We start from the raw sequence: 12,720 nt of genomic DNA on the forward strand, positions 1-12,720 counted from the left end.
TATTCACAGAAAAAAGTGAACACATTGGAGATAACTCACTGGTGAGCACTGAATCTTAAAGTTAAAAATCTTTCTGTATTGCTTAGTGGAAATTTCAAATTAAATAATAATGAATACTTAAGAACTTTACCTGATAATAATTCATATGAAAACAATGTTCAATTACTTACCAAATGTGTTTTAAAAATTAAGACACAGATACAGATTAGGTGAGGATTTTGCTCTAGCCATTTATTTTACTGCTTGTTAAGATATCTTATGTTTTGTAGTATTTCATCAAATTTTGTTGGGAACTTTGACAAGATAGTTGATGGCATTAAGGAATTATTTTTTTTAGGTGTAATAATTCTGTGGCGGTTATATTTAAAAAGAAAAAAAGGAGTTCTTTATCTTCACTTACTGAAATACATACAGATGAAATGTTACAATATCTGGGATCTTCAACATAATCACAGTGACAATAAAAAGTGGGTGAAGTATAGATGAATATTAACCTTGAGTAGGTAAGTGTTAGACCTGACTGGCTGGAACACTAGACTGAGTTGTCTGCTCATTTAGCTGAATCCAAAGGAAGGAAATCAGCCAACCCATGGAATTACTGAAATTTCTTTTAACATTATTGGGGGAAAAAAAACAGATCTGATGAGCATAAATTATCTTTGGCTTTTCTAAAATTTATTGGTTAATTTTACAGGAAAACATCCAACATTTTTTCTCGGGTTCATATTATGAAAACCCGTAAGAAGAACACTATGTTTTGATATGAAAACGCAGTTTAAAAAACTACTTAGAAACTACTTTGAAAAGCTGAAAATTTTCTATTGTCATATACAAATTTAACTTCAAGATATATTTTATGTATGTCTACCTATATTGAATCAGACCTAGTTAGAAATTCAATACATAGCCTTCTGGGATTGATGAAAGTTGTTCTTTCAGGTGACCTTAGACAGTTCTCATTTTTTAAAAAATGATGTTTCTTTTAGAGCGGCAATTACAGTATCTCAAATAAGTATCCTTCTCTAGTCCACTTTTAAATTCAAAATCAGGAAACTTTGAAGATGCCTACTTGGTGCCCATTATATATCAATAGTAATAAGATCCATTGTGCCAAGTGTAATAACAAATTTATCCCAGATTGAACATAAATTTAGTTTCCTAAGGTATGCCAGTGCTTTAAGTTTGTTCATTTATATTACTTTGTCCTACTTTAGACTATGTTATTTATTTATATATTAATTAATTTATTTTATTGAACTTATATATTAATGGTACTAACATATAACTTTCTAATGCTGGCTTGCCACTGCATGGTCAGCCTTTTTTCCTAGTGGAATTAAAATTTTTTTTATTTTAATTAATGCTTTTTTACTTTATCTCTTTTGCCTTCAACAGCTTTGTGGTATTTTTCCCTTTTCTTTGAGAAATTCACGACCTAACTGTATCCTATTGTAGTATAATGCTTTTGCTCTTTAATGCGATTGCCCTACACCAGTCATTTGTGTGACTGTAATCCATTATTCCACATTAGTCATTGACCACTTAGGTCACCAATATTAACTGTTTGCCATTCTTAGATATTACATTTTCCTGTTAGTGGATAAACTTCTTACTTTTCCGTTCAGTTTTTTCTTGAGTAAATGTAAATTGCATTTATCTATCCAGTTTCAAATTGTCTTAGCTTCCTGCTTCATCATTTCTTACTCTGCTCACTGATCTTTATTCTTAGCATTTGACATCCTTAAACAAGCTGTTTATGGGTAACTGCTCATGTGAGGTGGACTGTAATGAGAATAACTTCCTTGCTCTCACAGAGGAAGACCAAAATGAAACTCCACCTTTCATCTGGAAATCATTGACTCCCCTTCTACAAAACAATGAGTTTATGTTTTACTCAGAGGCTCTTTTTCTCCTTTATTGCTTTGTAGTATAACTGTATATGAATGCACACTTAATTATAAACTTGCTGTTATAACTTTTTACCTCCTAATTTTTGCAGATTATTAACAATACATAATAATCATCATCAGTAATATTACTGAGCAGTTATTATGAGATGGAGACTTTTCTGAAGGCTTTGTATGTGTTATATAATTTAATCCTAAAGTACCAATTACTGAATATATAACTAAGTACTGTCATTGTCACCATTCTGCACAGCTGGTAAGTTGTGGAGTGAGAATTCAAACATAGGCATCTGACCTCAAGGTCTGAATAATTTTAACTACTATGATATATGGCCTTTTGAAAAAAAGTGCAATTAAGACAATGTGTTTCTTCATGATGCTGAAACAGCTAGGTGAAAAATGGGAAATTAATCCAAACCAGATTGTTTTTTATTGAGATTTAAAAAAAGAATAAAACTGATCAAATTACATTATTTTCCATTTAAACAGTTTTGTAGTATAGAAACGATGTGAAAATTAGTTGTCATATTTAGGTGATACTTTTTCTCCCTTTTAGCATCATTGGCTTCTTTTTCTTTAAACTTCAAATTTATCCTTTTGCCTAGTTTAAACATGAATTTCTTCTGAAAGTACACACACACACACCCCCAAAAAATGTTAATTGGAATGGGAATTGGATTGGTTATATGAACATATAATTTATTTTTATATATCAGATTGTTTTCAGATTTTTAAAATTACAAATAAAAATATATTTTAGAATGCAAAAGCTTTAGATTTATGAAGAGTCTTACTAATCTCTATCCTGTGAGCTGATTTAAAGTAATGGAGTGATAACTTTTGTAGGTGACCTGGTATCTGAGGCACAGGTTTCTGGTGCCCTTGTCACCTGCTATTGAGCACTGCCAAATAGTTCTGGGCACACAGCAATGTTCTACCAAAACTTGGGCTGTGCATTTCTCCATTCTTCTGCCTCAGGACTTTCTCTGAAGCCAAGGGAGCTTACTCAGTCCTTGTGCCAGGGAAGCCAAGAAGAGTGAGGGAGATATTGCCACTCGTAGCAACACTCAACTAATGGGAGACAGGATATTGTGAATAAATACACCAGCCTGAGATCCTTTGGATGAGCAATTCTGAGCTACATTCGACAGAGTTCCTCAGAGAATTCCCAGTAGAATTGATACTTGGTTGCTCAGATCATTAACCAACTCAAAAGCTTTTCCTTTCCTGTCTCACTCCCCACGCCTCCTCTCTCAGCTTTTTGGGAGTTATCTCCCAAATAAGGTACCTCCAACAAGTTCTTATTTTAAACCCTCTTTTGAAACAGTCTTATCTATGAAAGGAATTTAGAATTGAATGTATAGATAACTTATAAAACCCAGTGTTCTTTTTAATCTTGCACTTTAATTTCAATTTTTAAAGGTACTCTTTAAAAATCTTTTTACCATATGCACAAATTACATAATAGCACGATTTATCTGTTTCAGGGATGATATATTTATGTATACCTGAAATGTACATTTCAGAGCTTCAAATCTATATTTAAAAGTAAAAACTTCTGAAATCATTTGAAAAAGATTTGTTACTCTATATTTACCTCCTCTGACTCTGCATAATTCACTTGTTAAAACCCAGTGATAAGGGAAAGAGTGTGTTTCTTTAACCTGACATTTTATTCTGCAGGATGTTATTTTTTTCCAGGAATTTTGTTTTATGGAACTACATTAAGAAAGTGTTGATTTGACATCTGTCATTACAGGTTTCATTTACTGTTTTCTTTCTTTCTTATCCTTTTTCAGGTCAAAATCAGTGTGTTTAGGAAAATCTCCAAGTGGTTACCAGGGGATTAGCTGCATCACAGCTGCCTTTCTCTCACTCAGTGAAGAAAGTGTTATAAGTGCAGCTGCTCAAGCCTTTTCTTCACTCCAAGGTGCTAATTTAGTTAGTACTTAGTGAGTAAGGCCACTGCTTTTAAAATTCAGAAAAAGAATTAACAGGTTCATTTTTTTTTAATTCTAATCCTTCTGCAAACCTAAATCTATGAATATCTTGGTATTCAATGACCTTTAGTGATGAAAGTTAGCTGTCTGGTGATATGTATTTATTTGGAAATTCATAAACATCAAGGTGATAGGGAGAAAAGTAAAACCTGTGGATTTGAATTATCTGTGAAATGTATTGTAAAGCTTTATGCAAATATCCGTGGCTCCTTTCTATAGTCAAGTCTCTTCAATGCATGTGTGTATGCATGCCGGGTGTGTTGCCTGCTTCCTAAAGTGCTTTTGTTAACACCATCATTTTAAATTAAGTTTTTCAGAAAGCTGTTCCTGCTGTACATTTTGGCATCTAAGATTAGGTCAGTGACCATAAATCTCATTTATGTACTTAATGCAAAGGAGATACTGCTGTCTTGGGAATCATGTGAGCCAGATTCCTTACTTTGCCCCTCTTGTAAGATATTGACATATAAAACAAAATATTCCCATTTTGTTTTGCATCTTTCTTCATTTAAAACTTTAAATAAAGAATGTTTATGCAAGGTTCTTTTTCATTCATAAAAATGGAAATCACTCTCAGTGACTGCATGAGTAGGCTTGTATTCTTGTTCACGAATTCACATGATAGATCACCCCATAAAATCTTTACGTTTGGCTTGTGCAGCTGAGTTCATGACTGAATACAGAATGATAAAGAAGCTTTAGCATTTTGTGGAAAGAAAAGAAATCATGCCTTCTAGATGGCCCTTAAGCTAGCTTTTAACTGCCTGGAAATCAGCTAGAAATGTATAATCAAACTTGCCATTAAAGGCATAGTGTTTAGTGTAAATTTTTAGATCATGATCTGTGAAATAATGCAAAGGGATTCTTTAAAATTTATTTGGTTTTCATTATATGTGCATGGAAATCTGCCAACCCAAATGTATATTTATTTTTATTTATTTTTTACCTTTCTATCCATCAGAAGTTAAAATAGAAATGATGGATTGTGTCACTGGCTAGTCCAGCAGCCTATTTCTTTCAACACATTGCTGTGTATTTACTGTTTTAGCTATATTGTTTTCAATTTCTGGCAAAATAGTCAGTTTTTGATCCCGGGTAGAAAATGTCAGTGCTCACATTTCCTGTGGGGTTTTGGCCTTTTTGTGAAAAGGTAAGGGAGAGCTAAATGAATTATGATGCTGTCATCTGAAGAAACCACAGTGTATTTCTTTGCCAAATTTTAGCAAGAACAGAGCTGATCATCTGCTAGTATAAGCCTTTCCTTGGCCCTCCCAGCAGTTCACTCAGGCTGCTGCCTGTTCTCTTTTCGTGCTGTGACAATATAGCCTACAGGAGTCCTTTTAACCTTCCCTTTGCAAGGTTAATTGACTTAATAATCCCCAAAGAAGATGAATTTTGCCAGAGAAATTTAGACATCAAAATTTAGGAACTTAAAATTTTACAACTGAACTTAAGAAATGTTAAAACGAAGACTGAGTTGCTTCTTAATGTAAATAGCTTATGGAGGAGACATTTGTCTTGTATTAATTTTGTTTATTACTCTTTCCAGCCTTCACAAATTTATTTTCCTAGATGTAGAATAGCAGATATCACCAGATAACACTTGTGTGTTATAATCTTTGAAATCAATACCTTCTGAATGTGACTGTAGCTAACGTATATTATAATTATCCGATACTATATAACTATAGTCTGCCATGCTTACGTGTTGCTCAGTAACCATTACTTGAGATGTACTAATATATTTCAGTGACCCCTTAAGGAAGTATCCTTGCTTGGACTAATGACATTTTTGTTGTTGTTGTTGTTGTTGTTGTTGTCGTTCTTTTTTTTTGCAATCTAACAACTTGTCTTTATTCTTTTTTAATTGAAGTATAGTCAGTTACAATGTGCCAATTTCTGGTGTATAGCACAATGTCCCAGTCACACGTATACATACATATATTTGTTTTCATAAAAGGTTATTATAATATATTGAATATAGTTCCCTGTGCTATATAAGAAATGTGTTCTTTATCTATTTTTATATGTAGTGGTTATCTTTTGCAAATCTCAAACTCTCAAATTTATCCCTTCCCATCCCCTTTCCTCCAGTAACCATAGATTTTTTACTGTGTCTGCAAGTCTGTTTCTGTTTTGTAGATGAGTTCATTAGTGTCCTCTTTTTTCTCTCTCTTTTTTTTTTAATTCATTCCCTTTTATCACTGAATAGTATTCCATTATATAAATATACCACATCTTCTTTATCCAGTCATCTGTCAATGGACATTTACTTTGCTTCCATGTCTTGGCTATTGTGTATAGTGCTGCTGTGAACATTGGAGTGCATGTATCTTTTCAAATTAGAGTTCCCTCCAGATATTTGCCCAGGAATGGGATTGCTGGATCATAGAGTAAATCTGTTTTTAGTTTTCTGAGGAATCTCCAAACTGTCTTCCATAATGGCTGCACCAAACTACATTCCCATCAGCAGTGTAGGAAGATTCCCTTTTCTCCACATCCTCTCCAGCATTTATCGTTTGTGGACTTTTGAATCATGGCCATTCTGACTGGTATGATATGATACCTCATTGTAGCTTTGATTTCCATTTCTCTGATAATAAGGGATATTGAGCATTGTTTAATGTGCGTTTTGGCCGTTTGTATGTCTTTATTGACAAATTGCTTGTTTAGGTCTTCTGCACATTTTTGGATTGGGTTGTTTGTTTTTTTTCTTATTAAGTTGTATGAGCTGTTTATATATTCTGAAAATTAAATCTTTGTGAGTCACATCATTTGCAAATATTTTCTCCCATTCTGTAGGTTGTTGGTTTGTTTTGCTTATGGTTTCCTTTGCTGTGCAAAAGCTTGTAAGTTTAACTAGGTCCCATTTGTTTATTTTTGCTTTTATTTCTATTGCCTGGGTAGACTACCCTAGGAGAACATTGCTAAGATTTATGTTTTGCCTATGTTTTCTTCTAGGAGGTTTATAGTGTCTTGTCTTATATTTAAGTCTTTAAGCCATTTTGAGTATATTTTTGAGGGAGTGTTCTAACTTCATTGATTTACGTAGGGATTGGACTAATCGCATTTTGTTCCTATCCTTTTGGAACAAAAAATAATCTCATGAAAGACTGTGATCTTATGAAGATTCTTCAGTTTAATTTTTTTGGCAATCATTTTGTAATACTAGTTTCATATGAATTTTTTATATGATTTATCTTTCTTGAAACATAATTTTAAGTCTTTATTTCCTCTATCACCTTTTCTTCTTTTAGCCAGCCCCATGCTAGCATTCCTCTTTTCCATAACATGTATTCAGGAAATACTCTTTAGTGCCTGTTCTGTGCCAAGTACTAGATGCTAGCTTTACTACAGAGCATGAAATAGACTTATTTCTGCACTCACAGGATTTAGAGTCTAGTGGAAATAATATCCATAATTCAAAAAAGATAAGGAGGAGAAAGAAGAATACATGTAACCTAGATTTTTTTTTTGGATTTCAGGTGTCTAGGGAGTCACCAGGTGAAGATAGGAGAAAGGAGGGGGAAAATGCTCCCTGTCAGAAGCAATGCATAGCATTTTGAGGCCTAGAAGCAAGACAGTATGATGCCAGAGAAGGCTTGAAGATAGTGACAGAAAAGGGAGGCAGAAATTACTGTAAGTTGATCTACAAGCATGAATTGAGTGTGTATTATGTGTGGTACTGTGCTATGCCATTGAGATACCAAGACAGCTAAGGAATAGGTCCTGCCCTCAAAAGGGCTTGTGTGCAATCTACTGGCAGCATTAAATTTGTATTAAGGACTTAAGATGAAGTATTGTGGGTTTTAGGGGGAGTTTTTTGTTTTTGTTTCTCAAGGAATTGTGCTTTTATTCTATGAAGTCTCTCCTGGCCATCTTATCTGCATTAGTTGCGTAAAAGGCAGGTGCTTGCTAACTGTCCTGGGTGTGTTTTTGCCCCAGTATGACAGCTGCTACTTTTTCATAATGAGGAAATTAGGAGCTTATTATTACTTTTCACATATATATTTTCCTATTTTTATTCCTTTGCGTTGAAGTTTTGATGGTTTGTGTTACAGTGAAGATGAAAGAACTGACAAGAACAGATCCTCCCTGTAGAGCAAAGGGTTTGAGCCACAAATTAGGCACTCTACCCTTGAGGTCCAGCACCAGGAAGATGAGCCTCCTTGGCTGGTTTGAAAACCAGTGGGGCTACCAGAGGGCTGATAAAGAATTGAGACTCTTCTCTTGAAGAACTGCACACAGACTGCAGCACCAAGGCAGCAGGCTGAAAACTGCCTGGTTCTCTGACCAGCCTGCACTGCCCCCAAGCCTCCACCAGGCTCCTGCTCCAGCACCTCCTGCTCCAGCACTGCTTTCTGCTAAGGTGGAGGCGGCCAATGTCAATGCATGTGCATGCACCCTGGGGAAGGAGCAGAGCCAGATCAGACATGGGCCTGCCTCTAGCCAGAGTGAAGATCACCATTGCCAGCACTTGTGCACATCAGAGAAATAGCAGAGCCATCTCAGAAGTGAGGCTCCCAACCCCTTGGACCCCAACCCTGCTTCTAATCAAGGCACTCACACTGGGGAAGAAGTAGACCCAACTCAGAAATGCAGCGCCAAGCCCTCAGGTCCTGGCCATGACCCCAACCAAGGCAGAGACTGGCATCACAATGGGGACAAGCCCAACTCCCTCAGGGCTCCTGCTCCAGTCTCTTGGGTCCTGGCCCTACCCCTGAAGGGGTGACAGCTGCCACTGAGCCTAGGAGAAACCCCAGCTCGCACCTGACCCTGACTGTAGCCCCTCCAACTCTAGCCCTACCTCCCACCAAGGCACTAGCTGGCAGCACACCCCAGGAGAAGATGGGGCCTATGCTTACTTTAGATGCAGCTCTCCAGCCAAAGCCCCTGGGCACATAGGGACCCTCCACACAAAGACATGCCTTCAATACTAGGACAGGTAACTGTTTTAACTAATTTCATAGAGATAGACAGAGAAAGTTAAGCAAAATATGAAGACAGAGAAATGTATTTCAAATGAAAGAACAAGATAAAACTCCAGGAAAAAAAATCCCTAACGAAACAGAAATAATTAATTTACCTGATAAAGATGTCAATGCAAATTTTTTAAAAATGCTAACTGAACTCAGGAAAAGAATAGACAAATACAGTGAGACCTTCAACAAAGTACTAGCAAATATTAAAAAAGAACCAGTCAGAGATGAAGAATAAAATAAGTGAAATGAAAAATACACTAGAAGGAATTGACAGCAGATTAGGTGATACAGAACATATAAGAAATCTGGAAGATAGAATAGTGGAAATCACTCAATCAGAACAGCAAAATGAAAATAATTTTTTAAATTGTGGATAGTTTAAAGGACCTCTGGGACAACATCAGTCATACTAACATTTGCATTATAGGGTCTGAGAAGGAGACAGAAACGGGCAGAAATGAATATGATAAAATCATGACTAGAAATTTCCCTTACCTGAAGAAGGAGACAGATATATACAGGTACAGAAAGCACCAAGAGTCCCAAAACAAGGTGAACTGAAAGAGATCCACACCAAAATGTACCATAATTGAAATAGCAAAAGTTAAAGATAAATAGAGACTTTAAAGGCAGAAAAAGAAAAACAGAGTCACTTACAAGGGATCCCCCATAAGGCTCTCATCTGATTTTTCATCAGAAATGTTGCAGGCCAGAAGAGGGTAGCATGATACATTTAAAGTGCAGAAAGGAAAAAACCTACAGTCAAGGATATTCTACCCAGCAAAATTGAATGAGAGAGAAAGAATTTCTCAGACAAGCAAAAACTGAAAGTGTTTATGACCATTAAACCAACCTTACATGAAATGTTAAGGATCTTCTTTAAGTGAAAAATAAAGGCTATAACAAGAAATAAACTATAGAAAGGGAAAAATTCCACTGACAAAGGCAAATAAATAGTAAAGACAGTGGATCAGCCACTTAAATAAGCTAGTACAAAGGTTATAAGACAAAAGTTGTAAAATCAACTATTACTATAATAGACAATTAAAAGATAAGCATGAGGATGTAAAATATAACATCAAAAATCCAAAATGTGATGGGGAGGGTGCAAAATCTTTTCAAACATGTTTGAATTTAAATGACTATAAGTTTAAAACACATAGATATAGGTCAATTTATATGAAATCCATGGTAACCACAAATGAAAAAACTATAATGAGTAGACAAAAATTAAAAAGAAAGGAACCCAAACATAACACTAAAGAAAATCATCATACCACAAGGGAAGAGACTAAAAGAAGTAAAGAACAGAGAAGAACTACAAAAACAACCAGAAAACAAGTAACAAAATGGCATTGAGTACAGACATACCAATAATCACTTTAAATGTCAATAGACTAAATGCTCCAATTAAAAGACTTATTAATAAGGTGGCTGATTGGATTAAAACACAAAACCCATCTATATTCTGCCTACAAGAGATTCACTTCAGAGTTAAAATACACAGACTGAAAGTGAGGGAAAGGGAAAAGATATTTCAGGTAAATGGAAATGAAAGCTGGGGTAGAAATTCTTGTATCAGACAAAGCAGAATTTAAAACAAAGTCTACAAAGAAAGACAGAGAAGGGCACTGTATAATGATAATGAGAGGGTATAATATTCATAAACGTGTGCACCTAATATAGGAGCAGTAAAATACATAAACTGCATATTAACTGGCATAAAGGGAGAAACTTACAATGATAGAATAATAGTAGGGGATTTTAACCAGCACTTATGTCAGTGTATAGATAGATCATCCAGACAGAAAATCAATAAGAAAACAATGGCTTAAATGACACATTATGTCAGATGGACTTAATAGATATCTGTAAGATATTCCATCTCCAAACAGCAGAACACACATTTTTTTCAAGTGCAAATGGAACATTGTCCAGTGTAGACCACCTTCTAGGCCACAAAACAAGTATCAGTAAATTTTAAAAGATTGAAATTATATCAAGAATCTTTGCTAACCACTACAATATAAAAATTGAAGTCAATTACAGGAAAAAACACAAACATGTGGAGACTAACTACTTTCTATTTTTTAAAAAAGCCAATGAGTCAACAAAGAAATCAAAGAGGTACCCAGAAAATATCTTGAGACAAATGAAAATAAAAACACAGCTTTCCAAATTCTATGAGATGCAGCCAAAGCAATGCTAAGAGTGAAGTTTATAGCAATACAGACATATCTCAGGAAACAAGAAAAATATCAAGTATATAACCTAAAATACTATGTAAAAATATTAGAAAAAGAAGAACAAACAAATAAAAACTGTAGAAAAAATCAAGGAAACCAAAGACTGGTTTTTTTAAAAGATAAAAAAATTGATAAACCTTTAGCCAGACTTATTAAGAAAAAAGAGAGAGCCCAAGTAAACAAAATTAGAAATGAAAGGAGACAAGTTACAACTGGTATCATAGAAATACAATCATAAGAGAATACTACAAAAAGTTATACACCAACAAATTGGACAACCTGGAAGAAATGGATAAATTCCTATGAACATACAATCATTAAAAATACTGAATCAGGAAGAAGCAGATAGTTTGAACAGACTATACTAGTTTGAAATTGAATCAGTAAAACAAAAACAAAAACAAAAACTCTCAACAAACAAAAGTTCAGGACTGAATGACTGCACAGGAGAATTCTACCAAATATTTAAAGAAGAATTAATACTTATCTTTCTCAAACTATTCCAGAAAAAATTGAAGAGGAAGGAACATCCCCAAACTAACTCATGAAGCCAGCATTACCCTGATACCAACACTAAAGACACTACAGGAAAAAAATTACAAGTCAATAGCTCTGATGAACATAGTACAAAAACTCTCAACTAAGTATTAGCAAACCTAATTCAGCAATACATAAAAAGGATCATACACCGTGATCAAGTAGGAATGCAAGAGGTGGTTCAATATCCACAAATCAATCAATGTGATACACCACATTAACTAAACAAAGGATAAAAATCACATGATTATTATAATAGATGCACAAAAATATTTGACAAAATTCAGCATCCATTCATGAAAAAACTCGCAATGAAGCTGGTATAAAAGGAACACATTTCAATATAATGAAGATCATTTATGACAGACCAGCAGCTAACATACTCAGTGTTGAAAAGCTAACTACTTTTCCTCTAAAATCAGGAGCAAAGATGCCCACTCTTTCCATCTCTATTTAACATAGTATTGGAAGTCTTAGCCACAGCAAGCAGACAAGAAAAATAAAAGGCATCCAAATAGGAAGGGAAGAAGTAAAACTCATTGTTTGCACATGACAGAATATTAAATATAGAAAACTCAAAAAACTATTAGAAGTAATAAATGAATTCAGTAATATTATAAAATACAGGTTTAATATCAGAAATCTCTTTTTTTATACTAATAATGAATTATCAGAAAGATGATACAAATAAATGGTAGGTTATCACATATTTATAGATTGGAAGAATTATATTGTTAACATGTCCATAGTACCCAAAACAACCTACAGATTTAATGTAATTCCTATCAAAATATCCATGACATTTTTCATAGAATTAGAAAAATAATTCTAAAATTTGTATGGGATTACAGAAACCCCACATAGCCAGTGCAATATTGAGTAAAAAACAATACTGGAGGTATCATTCCCTGACTTCAGAATATATTACAAAGGTAAAGTAATCAACACTTTGGTGCTGGGACAAAAACAGACATAGATCAATAGAATAGAGTAGAGACCTCAGAAATAAACCCATGAACATATGGTTAATCTATGACAAAGGAGGCAA

At 34.4% G+C, this 12,720-nt stretch overlaps 1 long non-coding RNA gene across 1 annotated transcript in view; it reads left to right on the forward strand.

Moving 5' to 3' along the window:
* LOC135321289 (uncharacterized) overlaps positions 1–12,720 on the forward strand; it is a 118,513-nt gene that overhangs the window by 18,638 nt on the left and 87,155 nt on the right. The window contains exons 2-3 of the long non-coding RNA XR_010380888.1: positions 3,707–3,837; positions 7,393–7,546. This is a non-coding gene — a long non-coding RNA (uncharacterized LOC135321289). The remainder of the gene's footprint in view (positions 1–3,706; positions 3,838–7,392; positions 7,547–12,720) is intronic.

This window comes from Camelus dromedarius, chromosome 5 (assembly GCF_036321535.1).
Source record: "Camelus dromedarius isolate mCamDro1 chromosome 5, mCamDro1.pat, whole genome shotgun sequence".
NCBI lineage: Eukaryota > Metazoa > Chordata > Mammalia > Artiodactyla > Camelidae > Camelus > Camelus dromedarius.